The 17,223-nt window shown below is 38.9% G+C and overlaps 1 protein-coding gene across 1 annotated transcript in view; it reads right to left on the minus strand.

Moving 5' to 3' along the window:
• Positions 1-16,928, minus strand: part of LOC139467124 (cubilin-like) — a 188,013-nt gene extending 171,085 nt beyond the window's left edge. Inside the window, exon 1 of the mRNA XM_071248843.1 lies at positions 16,805-16,928. The gene's annotated coding sequence lies outside the window, so the exon portion shown is untranslated. The remainder of the gene's footprint in view (positions 1-16,804) is intronic.
• Between the last annotated feature and the right edge of the window lie 295 nt (positions 16,929-17,223).

Raw genomic sequence — 17,223 nt, forward strand, 5'->3', positions numbered from 1 at the left:
CGGAGTACGATCCAACATCATCGATTGATTTGTTATGGAAGACTGTCTGGCTTGTTCAGCCTTCACTACCAGTCTGATCGGGGAAGATGCAGACAACTCACAAAGGATCATATCCTGGACAGGCATTCCTTCTTGTAGTATTAGCTAATAGCAAATGATGTTATTCGGTCGAACGTCTTACTCCAACTGTTCATCTAATTTCCATCAACGATGTTAAATAATTCATATGTTCATGGGCTTCTTCACTGAATGTAAAGTGTGGAGGACTACTTGAATTAAGGATTAGTAACACATGTTAAAATAATTATGATAGTATTGTCATTATTATTCCTTCAGATTATTACAATCAAAAGTTATCATGTTTTCATATTAAATATGGAAAGAGGTATGAAGATTATTGTGATTATTTTTTACATTGGCATTATTTACATAATTACGGATATTGTAATTTGTTGATGAATGCCACACTCCGCAACCTTAGGTTATTACAACATACCCAAATTTAAGTTCAGTTGTATTATTAAATTTGAATTATTTTGCAACTGTTACAAGGACTTGACAAGGTGAAAATAAAATGTATAGTCCCTATGCTTACAATCAGCATAAACAAGATTTATCTACCAGAAATAGTGCAGACCAAAGGATAATCATATATCATGACTCTATTGTACGTCAAAGACAACGATATTTGTGTATGCTGTTGGTTGGACATGGAAAGGTTATGACAAAGCAATGATAAATTGACATATATTTGATGAAATAAGATAGCTACGAGATAAATCGCAAAGAAAAAAGAAGAACGAAGCGATGTTTTTTCACGACATTGTTCTATCATGACGTCACTTGATGACGTCGTTAATTTGACAACTTTATTTTTGAGAGGGAAGTGAGTTGTTCCCAATAGATGAATCTGGGCAACGGACTGCCAAAACAATCACATTGGAAAGTGAGAGCAATATGACAATCGGTATTAGGAGAAAAGGGACAGATAATGGACATGAAATTGTGGGAAAGACCAAATTCAAACCCCCTTTTCATCAAATGGAATTGTCTAACATTGCCGCGGTCGGATAGTATTCACAACGCCCCACCCAGGCCCCAAATCCTTTAAATATGACCAAACGACCCCCTGCGCAGGATGCTTGCCGAAATCCAAAATTCTGATAAATCAATACATTATCCACTGACCAAAAGTAATCTACACTAGTTCTGGAGTAAATAGAGAACCTCACCCTCATGAGATTTTATTTATCACCCAACATCATTCTTCCAACTTTTTCAGTTTGTAGACAGTAACAAGTAGTATTTTAGGTGTAAAAAGTACTGCTTACAGCTTCAGTAGCAGAGCCATTAGTGATGTCATTTGACTGTGATGGTAACTAATGACGTCACAAATGTCTGCAAAGCATTGTGATGCACTTTCATTGCAGTGATATCTACAATGTTGATTAATACCACGTTTAGTCATATTAGCCAACAGGAACTGGATGATAGCATGTATAACATTAATAATTTTTTAATTTACGTTTACACGATATACGGCTTTTCAATTGGAAGAGAGGTCGGTCACATGACCGCGAAATTGACGTTCATTTAAGGATTGACTGTGTATTTTTTCGGTTCATTGAGGTATGAATAGAAAAACCGATGTGCACATGGGTTTTTCTATTCATACCTCAATGAACCGAAAAAATACATAGTCAATGCTTATAATTAAATTCGACAACGAAAACATATAATAGTTTAACCAAAAACAGTTGTTTATGTAAAAGTAGACAAAAATGACGAGATTGATAAACATTCCCAGTGTAGGAATACATACTGTGGCGTGACATGAATCAGGTGATTGTTTAATTTATGCACATATCTTGACAAACCCACACAGTCAGTAGCCATTCAACGGAGAGTAGGATTAAAACAAAGCTCATAGGTGAGGTGAGGTGAAATTGGGTTTAACGTCGCGTCCAAGATTATTGCACTTATATAGCGACGTGCATACACGTGTTTGTGTTTGGCTGCTTGTACTAGTCCGGACTGATGCCGATATATAGTGCTAGTACACTGAGATACCATGCCGCGGTTTAACATGAATACCCCACTCAGACACAGTATACTGACTCCGAGCCGACCAGTCCTTGTTTTAGCCCCTTAATGCCGAGCGCCAGACAGGGTAACAACAAGTACCATCTTTAAACGTCATTGGTATGACGCGGCCGGGGATCGAACCACTAGACCACGGAGGCGGTCCAAAGTTCATAGGACCTGTCAATCAAGGAAAGAGGCGAGAAGAACTGCAACAGACTGTAACGAGCCGGAACAAATATGTCCGGGAAAAGGCGGCTGTTTCAAATGACACAGTCAGTAACGGCCGGATTCGAACATAAAATCCCTGAGAACGGGAAGACCCAGTTGGAAAAATGCTAGTTAGAAATGAAACCCGAAGAAATAAAAGTTGTGGCACCGAGGCGAACGGGACAAAAACAGGCGAGCGAGTCTGCACATTTGCTGTTTCATTCCTTCTCGGCCTTCGGTCTCGAAGGGTTATTTGGACAAGGAATATGCATGAATTTCGCATGTGCATGGCGATACACATGAGCAGAAAGGGAATTCCCTCGCATGTAATATTAGGATTCCTCGACTTTCCGTAGCAATAAAAGTAGTCCGCTTCGGTGGGCGTGGCTTATTTTTTTACATTCATTGGGAAATAAATGCAATAACACGTGACCAATTCATCTAATCAGAATGCAGGAATTTCAATAAACACAAGGAAAATTTAATTATTAGTGTATGAACGACACAATTTGACGTTCATACGTTTTTCTCGAGACCGTGTTCTTGAAATGACGTAAACACTGACGGACTACTTCCATATTCCTGGGGAAACCCCTGGAATTCCCAAGCATGAGACATACATGAATGTTCTTTCTGAACCTTTAATCTTGGTCTCTGCGTTTCAGTATACATTGAGAAACGCCAGAGAGCTTGACTGCATGATTGTTCACGAATTTCCTCTCTACGGCCCATCCTAATGATCAAACGAAGAAATGCACATCCAAACTATCGTCGTATCGACTCGATCCGTGTCCAGGCTGACAGTGACCGTCTCCAGCAATCTATGAATTTACGTTTGTGTCTGTTTGATGCATCTTTAATCACCTTTCAATGATCGGCCAGTTGATCAATGATGACTAACACGTGGATAACTGCCACAGGTTCATTAACAACTTCGAAAATCTCTTGCGTCACGTTTATATCGTGTCGGCTATTTTGACGTCTTCTACATTGTGACTGACTTACTGAGGTAGTTCTTTACAGACCTTTCTCATCTAATGGTAATATTAATTGAACACATGCGCAAGATGTTTCTGAAGAGCATGTTGTACATTCATACACTCATGTCACCTCTCTTTTTGAGGAACTGATTTATTCCGCGGTATAGCTGGTTGGTGTATGGCTGTGAGTGGAAACATGAAGTCACGCGTACTAAATAAAATTGTGTTTAGATCTCTTGGCCTACATTCTTTGAAGTAAGAAAATTGTTATAAAAAAAACTGACACAGAGTGAAGGTCAATTCTTAAGTATATTCGTATAGAAAGAACACACCCCTCTGTATACTTGGTTCTTATTCAGCAAACGTCTCTGATTGGTTAAAATGTGTATCATAATATCAGCACACAGTGAGGGGAGGGAAATTCAAGACCGTCAATGATAATCTGCTTCAAAATGTTTAATAACGCTGAAGATTCCTTTTCAACACCAACATTTGGCCAGGAGGCCTACCTTTGACGGTTTTGAATTTCTCTTCCTTCACTGTGTGCTAATATTTAGATCCACTATCATTTATTTTAGCCAATCAGAAACGTTTGGCGAGATCGAGCCCGTGTGGCGCCGTAATTTCCGGCCACCTTTTTCTTGTTTACCTCGGCGGCGAAGCTTAGGGTTGAGATTTCATGGCTGTCTTAAAATAAATACGAGGTAAGATGAGCACGGGTGAACACGATTGTGTTGCCTGTGGTTTGTTCAGCAAGTTCCAATGGGTTGAAATAAGTGACAGTCATATTTCATGCGATATCGAGCTGCGATTTGAACCGAGTGCGAAATCTTGAATAAGAACCAAGATGGCGGGTGTCACTCCTTGTCTATATGTATACAGAGGGGTGTGATTTTTTCTATACGAATATATTATGTTATACACGCTATCATCGAGTTCCTGTGATTCAGCCATATTGGGATATTGGTTTCCCACATACAAGATGAACCAAGAAATCATGACTTGAATTTGGACCTGGCTTTCTGGTGTTATGTAACCACTAGTCTATAACCCATAATCTCCTGTAGCAAAAAGAGCCAAAAGTACGAATACAGATCACAAAATTAAACTGATGTTTACATATGGACATAGTATTATTACGTTTATTGATTACTATGAATGTGTTTTGCGCAAAAAGAATACTCATAGACTGAATTTATAAAAATAATAATTGTCTTTTGATACATATCTATAAAAAAAACATGGAGAGTCTGTCTAAAGAAATCTGAAGAAATCGGGACTTGCATGGGATCTCTTTGGATAGTGAGACTAAAGCTTAGACTCTGAGTTTATATCATTTTTATGTAAGGAGCCCCAGTGGGGTGGAAATTTCAGCCTGAACCTGTTGAACATCTAGGCTTGTTTCATTTGGGTCATTAGCATTACAGTAAGGACTGCGCAGAAGGGAAAATAATATGGTTCAGGGACTGAGACTGTATCGTCGTCGTGATCTTTAGAGTTATGTAATTTGAGGCATCTGAGACAGCGACTTGACACCTGTTTGCACCCATCAGATACCAGTCACTACTGTCACTACTTCTCTCTACCAACGAATTTCATTGTTCATTATTCAAAATGGACCCGTGAAGATCCGGGTTAGAATAGGCCTTCAGCAACCCATGCTTGTTAGAGACTAACAGGAACGGGTTGTCAGGCTCACTGACTTGGTTGAGGCATGTCATCGTATCCCAATTGCGTAGGTTGATGCTCTTGGTGTCAATAACTGGATTGTCTTGTCCAGGTTCGATTATTTATGTCATATTGCTGACATCATGCTGCATGCGGCGTTTAACAACAAACAATCAAACACAAACTATTATTGAACACATCCCAACTATGAGAAATTACACTTCTAATTTTCTATATGTTTAGTTTTATTTATAAAATAATTACATTATTAATTTATTCACTTGCGTTGATTTCTTGTCTCTAACACAATGCACATGTTCAAACCGTTAAACTTTGAATATAGTCCTAGGCCAAATGCAGGAAAAACGCTTATATTTTTACAAAAGCCGTAAAAGTGGTATCCAGTAATTTGTTTGATCTCTCCAAACCTTCAGAAATTCCTCTCAGTGTGGAGCTAGCCACAGAGTGTATCAGGTTACTACTATAAACAAACAAGGTTTCCCCCATTTCCCCAACGACCACAGCCACCTCAACCGCATCCCAAATAGCCGGACTGCGCACAATCTCTGCGAAACTGTTTAAGGGCAGCAGGACTACGAGCAAGACGTCCTGTTCGACGCGTCATATTGAGTCGACAACATCATCAACAACAACTGCATTGATGTCGTCAACACACAACAGCCTCAACTGCGATGGAGAGATGAATGGTTCAGCGATGAATCAAGATTTCTCCTCTGTCGAGGGTACAGGTTTGGTAGGGGTAGCGTTATGATGTCGGAGGATATCTCTCATCATGGCAGGACAGGTTTTGTCCATATCCAGGGCAATCTTACAGCTCAACGATACATCAACGAAATTCTCCTACCACACGTCCTCCCAATTGCAGCCAACAGCATCGTGTATTCCAGCAGGACAATGCTCAACGGCATACAACACGGATCATAAGAGCCTGTCTACACAACAACAACATTGATGTTCTCCCCTGGCCCTCCAGATCCCCGGATTTGAACCAAACAGAGCACCTGTGGGATGAATTGGATAGACGGCTACGCCGACGTCAACCACAACCCCAGTCGTTGCAGCGATTGGCTTTTGCGTTGCAGGCCGAGTAGGCTAACATTCCCCAAGATGTGATTCGCAGACTCGTCTCTTCCATGGGCAGGAGATGTCAGGCCGCTATCTATTCCAACAGGGGACATATGCGTTATTGATGGTAGCTGACCTTCACCTTGGACTTTTCCTATGTACCGACAACTGAGATGAGTACAATCACCAATGGTTCTCTCCACAACATTTTGGCTCAATACCTTGTACGGTTCCTCGCATAAATGTATTTTCCTGTCTCACACAAATCTGGCTTTGCGTTTCTTTTTTTAAAGAGTATATATAATTTGTTGAAGTTATGTGTATCACACTCGAGATTTCTTCCCACACCCCGATGGTGTTTTCATGTATACAATCGGCAATCTAAAGGCAAGAGAGGTTAATTGTATTGGAGATGCATTGAAAAGGAAGCTTCAGACCTGTCAGCGACATACCGACGCAACAGGGAGCAAACCATGCATGTCAGTTTATGAGCAGTGTTACCTATTCATCAAGACTGCTGTTATTGTAAGTGTATGGGTGTTCGGGGCTTATCTCACGAAATGCATCAAATCACTTTAGCACTTAAAACCATGAAAAGGTTTGCACAATATCTGTCGATGCCCAGTTGACATGCTTTACAAATCCTTCAGTCATGAATTTACAGGTTCTGAGCTGCAGTTTCTCGAGAATGAATGAATCAGTGTTGTTCAGGAGGATTGATTCTATACCCAAGATTTCACTATTATATAGGATTGTTGGCTCGAATAATGTTTTGAATATTTTGCAAGTAAGAGCTGTAGGTATACTATTCCAAAAAGAAACGCATAAGGCAGAAATCTGAAGAGACAAATGGTTTAATTCAAACGTGTATAACTATTCAACAAACATACTCAGGAGCATGACATTTGACGTGCACATGGCAGAACCACGTGTGCATACGATAATAATGATCACCACTGGCTAAACAGTCATGATTTTGTTCAGCGTCCACAGAAGTGTCAGTACCTGTTCTGTCTACCACGTGCACGAATAACAGTTCAGACCCGCCTCGTCATGGACTGGATCAGACGCTGTATAACTGGTTGAGGAATTCTCCTCCACTCCTGCTGAAGAAATGTAGCTAACTCCTGAAGAGTTTGCGGTTGACGCACACGCTGACGTAGACGCCGATCAAGTTCATCCCAAAGATGTTCTATAGGGTTGAGATCCGGGGAACGAGATGGCCAAGGAAGCACAGGAATGTTGTTATTTGCCAGATACTCCATGGTGACACGTGCTGTAGGTGGCGTGGCGTTGTCTTGCTGGAATAACTCCCGTCGGACGTCAATGACTGGGAGAAGGTGTTGCTGAAGAATATTGTCTCTAAAGCTCACAGTCGTCAGGTTTCCATGGACATGGATAAGATTAGTACGGTTGCTGTAGGATATCGCCGCCCACATCATGACACTTCCTCCAACAAATCTGTCCACTTGACGTACACAGTTAGGAGCATAACGTTCATGGACCAGTCTGTAAACTCTGCTTCGTCTATCCCGTCTCTGTAGGAGAAACCTATATTCATCGCTGAACCATATGCGCCTCCAGTTTCGTAAGTTCCAGGCCGACATGTTACTGCACCAGCGGAGACGTTGGACGCGATGCTGACGTCGTAACATGTTCCCGAAGTAGGGTCTCCGGGCTCTCAGTCCAACCTCTCTCAGTCTGTTCCGTACTGTTTGTCCCGATATCCTTCGAAGTCCAGGCACCCTGGCCGCTGTGCTCTCTGCTGTAACAATACGATCACGTAAATGGAGGACCTGGATGTAGCGATCCTGAGCTGCTGTGGTGACTCGAGGTCTTCCGATGCTTTGACGGTCGTTTGTGGTACCCGTAAGGTTGTAGCGTGTTGCGAGTCGAGAAATCGTACTCTGGCTTACATTTGGACGTCTTACAACTGAAGATTGCGACTCACCAGCCCCTAGTCTTCCAATGGCGATATTGCGAGTCGCAGCGTCTAGACGTGGCATAATGATTCCGTCGTGAAAGTCTTCAAAACTGATTTTACATTTCGAATGCGACATGGCATTTTATAGACAGATACAGCATGCAACTCATGGCCCAATTTGCACGTGCAAAATGAGTTTGGTTTCTTTTTGGTGATGTGTTTTCAGAAATTTGTAAAACGTCTCATCAAACACAACGTTTTGCGTTTTGGTGTTTTTTTAAAATACAGATTTGCATAGAAGTCTCCTATAAACAGATTTATAACATATTTTATCGATTCGGTTGACATATTCTTTGATCAGAGGAATTTTAAAAAATTCAGAAACACCTATGCGTTTCTTTTTTGGAATAGTATATATATTGGTTAAAAATGGAGACTGAAGCTTGTGGTTGGCCTTAGGGCCTTTTTCAGGGGAGGTTTAGCACTATATTTAGTTTAACATTTGCTTCAAATGTAATTCCTTAGTAACTATATCTATCCGTAACTAGTGTTTTTCTATCACCAACATTTGTTTTGTCACCATTGATCTTAAGGTTATGTTTTGCTCAAAATACATTCAGACCATCAAGTAACACTTGTAGTTTTTTATGGAATCAGCAAAGTACAGAGTCATCGGGAAACAACAAATGACAAATGTTTAAACCATTAAATGTCATGTTATAATTTTCAGATTTGAAATAAAGTGAAAGGTCATTGAGGAATATATTAAATAATGTGGGAGACAAAATGTATCCTTGTCTTACCACGATGTTGGAGTTAAAGGATTTCGAAATACCCTTGTCAGTTTTCACCTTATAAGAGATAAAGTGATGATATTATTTTTAATACATTTCCTCCGATTTTATTTGATAATATCTTTGTTAGGAGCAGTGATCTGTCAACTGAATCAAAGGCCTATTGAAAGTCTACAGAGCAACTGTATATTCTTTTCTGTTTACTATTTGTAGAATATATTACTGTTTAAAGAACAAATACACTATCTGATGTTCGTTATCCCCTTCTAAATCTGACTGACAGTGGTTTTGTTATAGAGTTTATTCCATGTGTTCCATGTGTTCCATTATTTTTCATTTATGAAGTTGCAAAGTAGTTTACCAAAGCAGCTGCTTATTGCAAATCGCCTGTAGTTGTTTGGGTCAGTCTTATCACCCTTCTCATGTAAGATTTCATTGGAATAGAGCTAGCTGGAGCTGGCTAGACTTGCTTTTGTATACATGTCTAGATTGTTTGTTGGTTTTTACATATGCATATTTCTTTGCTTTAGTGTTCTATTAAATATTCTTGAAGTGGTTTGTAAGCTTCTGGGGATCAGGATAAATAATATGTAATATTATTTAATAGTTTCCAGAATTGGTTCCTGTTTTAATAAGGTTTTCAGTTGCTCCAGCTGACTTTCTTTATATATATGTTGTTTTCTTCTGAGTAACCTTTGTATTTTATTCTTTTTGCAAAACGACCCCTATTATTAATTGATATATTGTTTCCTTATTGAATTCATGATATTTTCCCTCCATATTACGTTTTGCCTCTTTACAGTCAACATCATACCATTGTTCGTTTTGGTACATTTGATTTATTTTTGCAAGGCTTTGTTGATAATTTGATAACGCCTTGTAAAACATCAGAGAAGGCACCAACGAGGGCTTCACATTCAGAGCTGTCATGTGGGCTGGAGGTTGATAAAATATGTTTATGACAGTTTGAATATTTAAGCTAGAAGTAGCATGTTCAAGAAACTCGTATATTCAAAACACTTAATGCAGAATAGAACATATGAATATTATGATTGTACTCTTATTAGACATTTTAACTTTTCATATGTGTCATTCACATTGTGAATATATCCTATAACTACCATTCTTTCTTCTCCTCACTTTGTTTTAAAAAGGCAAACCCAACTCATTGAGCATTTTACTCTGTGCTGACCACCAGCATAAATGTAAACCATGTGGTCTAATGAAGGCTGACACTCACTTGTGCTCTGCTTGGTCGAGCTATGCAGTGTGGGTGATATGGCAGTCATAAGCACAATAAGCAATAAGTAATAATTCGCTTATCACAGTGTGGATCATATCCGTTTAGATCACTATCTGATGTCATGCTTTTATTGCAGAAGTTTTAATGAATTCAAAATGTTTTCACTGCATTAGACATTAATTTGCCATTATATGAAATGCAATTTTTCCCAACTTTAAAATTATAAATAGTAAATTATATAGATTAGAATGCAATTATCAGATATGCCTTTCAGAAGCATTATTGTATACCTCCAGGTAGATGTTTACATTGTATCTCTCAATATTTGTGGATAATTCAACAAGCAGCATTAAAACGAAACATTCTACCATGACGAAATAATACAGAGTATACAATAACTCGTAATTGTTCAAATAGAGGTTTCAAATCCAATAACATATATCTTATTTCAACAGATTTGTGTTCGGTGGTAATGCTTTAATTTCCACATTGTGCCCTTTTGGCGTGCCCTTGTTCTATTCAACAAACAGCCCAAACCGGAGACTCCACACCATATCCGATAACACTGACTCAGACTGTCCCTAGCGGGATTCTCACTTCATGCGATACTGACGCCCTTGTATGTCTCCCAGACAATAAAGAAATTTATAAGGAATTCAACTCAAGTTAAAAACGGTTTGGCAAGCCTAGATTGTCTCACTTCTAGCCCTGAAAATAAGCATTATTCTGGGCTCCTTTACATTTTATTTTGTACATACATATTTTTAACTACGAAAATTGTATTAGTTTACTGACATCGGTACTGGCACTGATGAAGCTGTTTATAACTCGAATAAGAATTTTGAAGTGTCGTCCATTGATGTCGATGCGTCGATGACAAGTTTGGATATCATGCACAATAATATAAATTATAATCTAGTATGTACATAACCACAATGAACATGTACATGATCATGCACTTCGTAATATCAAAAAACTAATATTTTATTGTGTGATGGATTTAACTGGTTCAGTGGTAACATGTGACTATAAATGATTCATTCATTGGTCTATCCCTGTCTACAAAATAAAAATGATAAAATTAAAAAGAAGCACATAACAATTCTTTATTTCATTCTAGTGTTGGGGCAATCTAGACCTTCACAATCGTTCTAGACTTGAGTTGGACTTTTTAAATTTATTCTCTTGGGTCTGGGAGACAGTCCACATCACAGCTCATACCACACAATAACAAGTCCAGTTTGTCCCCCTGCCGGAGCTCCCGTCCGTTATATCATCTGGGGTTTGGTTGTAACATCAAACATGGCCAACTATGCTCCAAAGTAAACAAGAACCTAATCAGTGAGTCGTCCTTTATCATCCTTATTTGACTGCTTGTGAAACTCTGATATCTCACCTTACAGCTGGTAAATATATATACTCTTAAGAAAGAAATGCAAAGCCAGATTTGTTTGAGGTAGAAAACTACATTCATACGAGCAACCGTACAAGGTATTGATCCAAAATGCTGTGGAGAGAACACTTTGTGGTTGTAGTCATCTCAGTTATCGGTACATAGGAAAAGTCCAAGGTGAATGTCAGCTACCATCAATAACGCATATGTCCCCCGTTGGAATCGATAGCAGCCTGACATCTCCTGCCCATGGAAGATACGAGTCTGCGAATCACATCTTGGGGAATGTTAGCCTACTCGGCCTGCAACGCAAAAGTCAAACGCTTCTGCAGCTTCAGATTTCATAGCTCTTCAAGAAGGCTTATCAATAATAGGATGGGTGAACTACATACCGATGTCAGAGTCCAAACGTTCTGATTAACAATAATGCGCTGAGTCTATACATTTTGCCAAATGAATGGCAAGTATTACCTGTAGAAACATATTATTGATATACCTCCATGTTTTTGACATACAAAGTGCTTTACATTCCCAGTAATAGTAGGGACTGGAATCATTGTGTTTCCGTTTTGTTCAGGTGAACAATTGACTTGTCCTTGCAAGTGTTTGAAACAGGTGCCAGCGGTGTGGGAGGATACGCTCACCTTTTCGCGAACAACCGTTATTAAGGCCTGAACCACATCGGGTTCTTTTCCATCAATCTGATACAACGTGATATAACTGAAATACTGTTCAAAGTAGTGTTTAACTCTCCAACGGTATTGGTATTGTGCGTTACTGCAACTGTCAAAATTATGTGTAGTGATGTTATGGAATATGTACAAGAATGCATATTCAATTATCCAGTTGATTTGATGAACATATATTTGCGTCAGCGTATTTTATCAATACAAACCGCATTTGTTCAACACATATGATAACAGATCAGATACACGCATCTAAAACATCAAATAGATAAAAGGGATTATGAAAGAAACTACACGGCCTCCTGAGTGGATTCCAATTGTTGTTCAGTAACACAAGACCACTGATCATACCAAACACTAGGATTGCCAAACGCAACACTCAAGTTAATTATCTAACAGACTTTCTTAATTCCCGATAACATAAGAGGAAAATAGGCGTTAAGTCAATATGTAAACACAGGTTGTACTTGGAAATGTATCACCATGTATCGACAGGATTTTGATGGTTTCATGAGCAATTGCATCGCGGAATAAAATATTTTCCCCAAAAGAGAGGTCACAATTAGCATATGTATGTTCAACTTGCTTTTCAGGAACATCTGTTTTAGTTTGTTTACAAGAAATGTATTCCAATAATGTCTCCATTAGATGAGGAAGGTCTGTTAAAAACTACCCCAGTAAGTCAGTCACAACGACAGAGCGCCGAAATACATTTACATGTACATCAAGTAAAATACGTCAAAATGGCCGATATGATAAACGTGGCGGGAGAGATTTCCGAAGTAGTTAATGATCCTGTGACCATTTCAAGTGTTATTCATGACTGATCAAGTGGCCGATCATTGAAAGGTGATTGTAACGATGTGTCAACTAGATACTAAGGTACTTTCATAGATTGTTGTTGACTGTCACAGCGATAGTTTGGATGTGCTTATCTTCGATTTGTTCTCTCGGATGGGTTGTACCGAGGATATCCTTGAACGGACATGCAATCAAACGCTACTAATGTTTGTCAAAACGCTAAGTTAATAAATTAAAGGGTGTAAATGGTGAGAAACGACGCTTCTGTGTGTCATTCGTGCGAGGGAACTCCCAGGGACTTCTCCAAGGAATATCCAAGTAGTCCGTCAGTGTTTACATCATTTCAAGAATAGTCTCGTCAAGATATGTCGTTCATATACACACTTATGAACTTCAGTTCCGCGGTCATGTGACCGACCTCTCGTCCAAAGGAAAAGCTGTATATCGTGTATACTTCACATATTTACATAAAACATATTTACAGTCTTAACCAAATAAAACATCACCCATTGTCCGATAGAGATGAGGGATATGGTATCTCAATAAACTTGGTAACATGGTTTAGTTTGACGTCTCGGTGCGTGTCTGAATTCCATTAACAGGTTTCATATATTAAAACTGACTTATCAGCAAATTTGCTGCACTACGCACGACATACTAGAGCAAGGCATGCCAGATATACGAAATTGATGCTCCTTAAAGGAAGCCTTGGGCATCACGCGCGTCAGGGGACCAGCGCTATCTGATTGGATGTTAACAGTTGTACAAGGCCGAGCAAAAAGCTCAGTTTCCCCGTCCATTTTATGCTTGAAAAACTCGACGCTTTTCCGGACACTTTCCCGACGCTCACCAATGAATCAATTTTAATGAATCTTTAGCTGTTTTTCCGTCCAATGTTCATATACGAAAAAAACGACGTTTTTGTGTTTTCAGTGAGATCTAAACTTGAAAGGAAGGTCAAACATAGTTTTATGACACCTGAATGAATGTAAAGCTGAATAAAACAGTATTAATTAAACATGATACCTGAAACATGTTCCTTCAAATTTCATATCACATATGTTGGTCGCAAGAGCATACTAAAGGATAGATGTAATCAGTAAACCCCATTAAATACCAGTTGCGTCAATGATATACAGTAAACAGTCAGCTCAGTATTATTATTACTGAGTTATTATGAAGTGAATGTAAGTGCAATGCTAAATTTGATATGCTAGGAAACTGTGTCCTGAGGCAGGCTATATATAGCATAGAATAAACACTGGTTGTCGTGGTTGACTTACTTCTCGGTCGTTATAATGGAATTCAACACACATGATAATATCAAACTTTCTACCCTGTCTATTGAATTTTCATATGCACAGACAAGTTTTTCAGTTGTTTGCGCCAACATTTTCCTCAGCCTGATACCATTAAACTGGTAATGTCAGTATCACGAAACGTACAAAACTAACATAAACTATAATTTTCCTCAAGTTAGAGATGAATATAAACCTGATTCAGTGCCACAATAGTTTGGGTTGTTTGTTATTTATGGTTGTGTCTGTGACCTGATAAAACATGCTCAAGTTTTGCATGCACATTTCCATAATTAAAAACACAGCAAATGGCAATGATAGTATTATCAAACGTACAGAACTAACATAATGTTGTGTATTTTCCTCAGATCAGATATGAGATATTTCGCAATAGTTTAGGTGGTTTGATATTTATGAAGGTTTTTACACAAATGTTTGTGACTTTGTGAAGCATGCTCAAGTGCGTATATGCACTATGTCCATCTTTAAAAACCTGTAATGTGGTTCATTACAACTGGAGATAGAATTTGATCTATTCCGATGCCCAGCGACACCACTACTGAAACGTAAATGCCGTCATTGTTACTTGAAGACTACCGAAGATGCATGCCATTTTTTGACAGCCAACCTGTTCAACTCCGATATCCGGCATCATCTGTGGAATCAAGCAAATATAGTCAACTCTACATTCTACAACTTGACCTCATGTGATCAGCTAATATACTTGATGCAGTGTGACAAGCTATGAAAAACTTCGGCCGTAACATTTGCATCCATGTTTCAAAGTAGACAAAGTATTGTATTATAATCAACTGGTGATAACTTCAGAATAAATGCAAACTGCGCTGTGATGTCCCTGCAATTAACAAGCTTTTATTTATAGTTAGTCCGAATTATTCGTTCAGCGCTATGACATATGTTCTGCTCTGTGATCGGGTAAGTGGCCTTGTGCAAAATGTCCAAACGCTGTACCTGCAACTATGTATGTAATGTTCCGGGTATTAATTCCCCCAACCAGTGTGAAAAAACATTGAAAATTAACTACTATCAGTTATAATTTGAAGATTTCTATTATTTGAAATGGTTAGTTATTTTAAACACAACAACAAGTATAGATGGACAAGGAAACACCCATTACCTGATCGCACATATGCAGACATGGGATATACACAAGTACTGAGCTGTTAGGGCATCTTCCTCCCGCAGGTCAGCGTGACAAGCAATGCACTACCATGTCATGTTGACACGGCAGACACATGATTCACGTTGCACAATACAGTGTCGATCTCCTGCCGGGAGGGCATGGTGTTTTTGATCAAATGTAGACACTAATACCAGTTATTAAAACGAACGTTTCACGATTTAACAGCTATCTGTGAGCAACGTGTTTACTTTAGATACGATGAATAGGGACTTTATAAAGGGATGTTTATGTAGATATAATACAATTTTACAGATGTATAACACACATTTGATGATACATCTATGAGGTTTTATTTGCCTTTGGCTGCCCGTGCTAGGTCGGACGAAACACTTGATATTCTCATGCACTCAGATGTGAGAGGCAAATGAAATGGTTTTCCTTATCTTCCTGCTGCAATACGCTTATTCTCGTGTATAGTTAGATACATCTATATGAGACAGGACGATATTTCTATCACGACAGTTAGAAGTCTTTGATACGTTTCAAACCCTTTTTCGTTTATCGATTCCTGTTTTACATACAACCAAGCTCAGCCACGCGCACACATAAATAACCTGAACATCCGATCAAAGACATCACTGGGTAAAACAAGCATATGTTGCTGGGGATCATTTTTAAATGGGATCAACTGCCTCCGTGGTCTTGTGGATAGACCGTCTGCAGAGGGAGTGAGTAAGTGGGTGAAAACGTTTTATGCTGGTTTAAGCAACCTTAAAGCTTACAGCAATATCACGTCTAGTGTACATGTGTGGGGAATCAAACCCTGGCATTCGGCGTGACGAGCTTTTGTCAACAACTAAAATGCCTCCATAAGTTGTAGATTTTAAAGGAGCTATATCATTTCTTGTCATGGTGATATTCTCCAATTTATAACATTTATTCTGCCACATGCCTATTTGTACCGTCTAACTTCGCAAACTGCCACGAGCTTGTGACGTCACCAGCAGATCACAGTCCCTACTACGTCAAGTCTCTTCACTTTAGGCACAATTTATAGACAACAACTTCTTTAATACTGTAAATGCGACGTTTCGGTATAGATCCTTATACTGATGTCAAGCAAGGCTGACTGAGGAACATACAGAATATATACAGTAGGTATCATATTCAAAATCTGTTTGCAGATATAGAGTTGACATTAACGACTAAGAGAATAAATTACTAGCTACGAGAAACTATGTGTAACGGGTAAATTCACGTTTAAAGTCTCTGGCCTTGGGACTCATAACTTGACAGTAGATAGTTTGTCTTTCAAAACTAGCTCGGATTTGATAAATATTCAAACATGGACTTTGTGTCCCCAGATGTCCCCACCCTGCTGTGGACAAAATGTTATGCGTGACAGAAGAGACATCATATAAGAATACGCCTTGTTCTTTGCTATTAATTGTAGCCAAGGACTAAAACAATGCTGAATATGTAATACTATATTTACCTTACAGAAACTTGTAAGTCGATTAAAAATGCTCCTGGTGCCACCAAGTTAGGCAACAGCAACACCTCGCTGTCGTCACAACCTGTTTAGCTGCAAGTCAGACAAGGAAGTAAAAACTCTCGCTCTCAGGTTGCAGCCAGACAACATATCAGGTGCTCAATTTAACGCTCTGTTTGTCGCACACATGAACATAGCCTATATTGTGTGGCTGTGTTTCATCTATTTAAGGGTGACGTTGTGTAAACTGAACATGCTTATTTACATACAATGTATGTTTGAAATTTCAAACTATTCAAGTAAAAATCGCCTCTAATTGGATAAGTAAATATTTTAAACCAATAACATGATGATAGGTCACAAAAATCTTGGAAAACATATTTGGAGATGCACATTTGTCAATTTATCAATGGCAGCTATTT

The sequence above is a fragment of the Haliotis cracherodii genome, unplaced genomic scaffold (assembly GCF_022045235.1).
Source record: "Haliotis cracherodii isolate W230 unplaced genomic scaffold, xgHalCrac1.p SCAF_19, whole genome shotgun sequence".
Taxonomy (NCBI): domain Eukaryota; kingdom Metazoa; phylum Mollusca; class Gastropoda; order Lepetellida; family Haliotidae; genus Haliotis; species Haliotis cracherodii.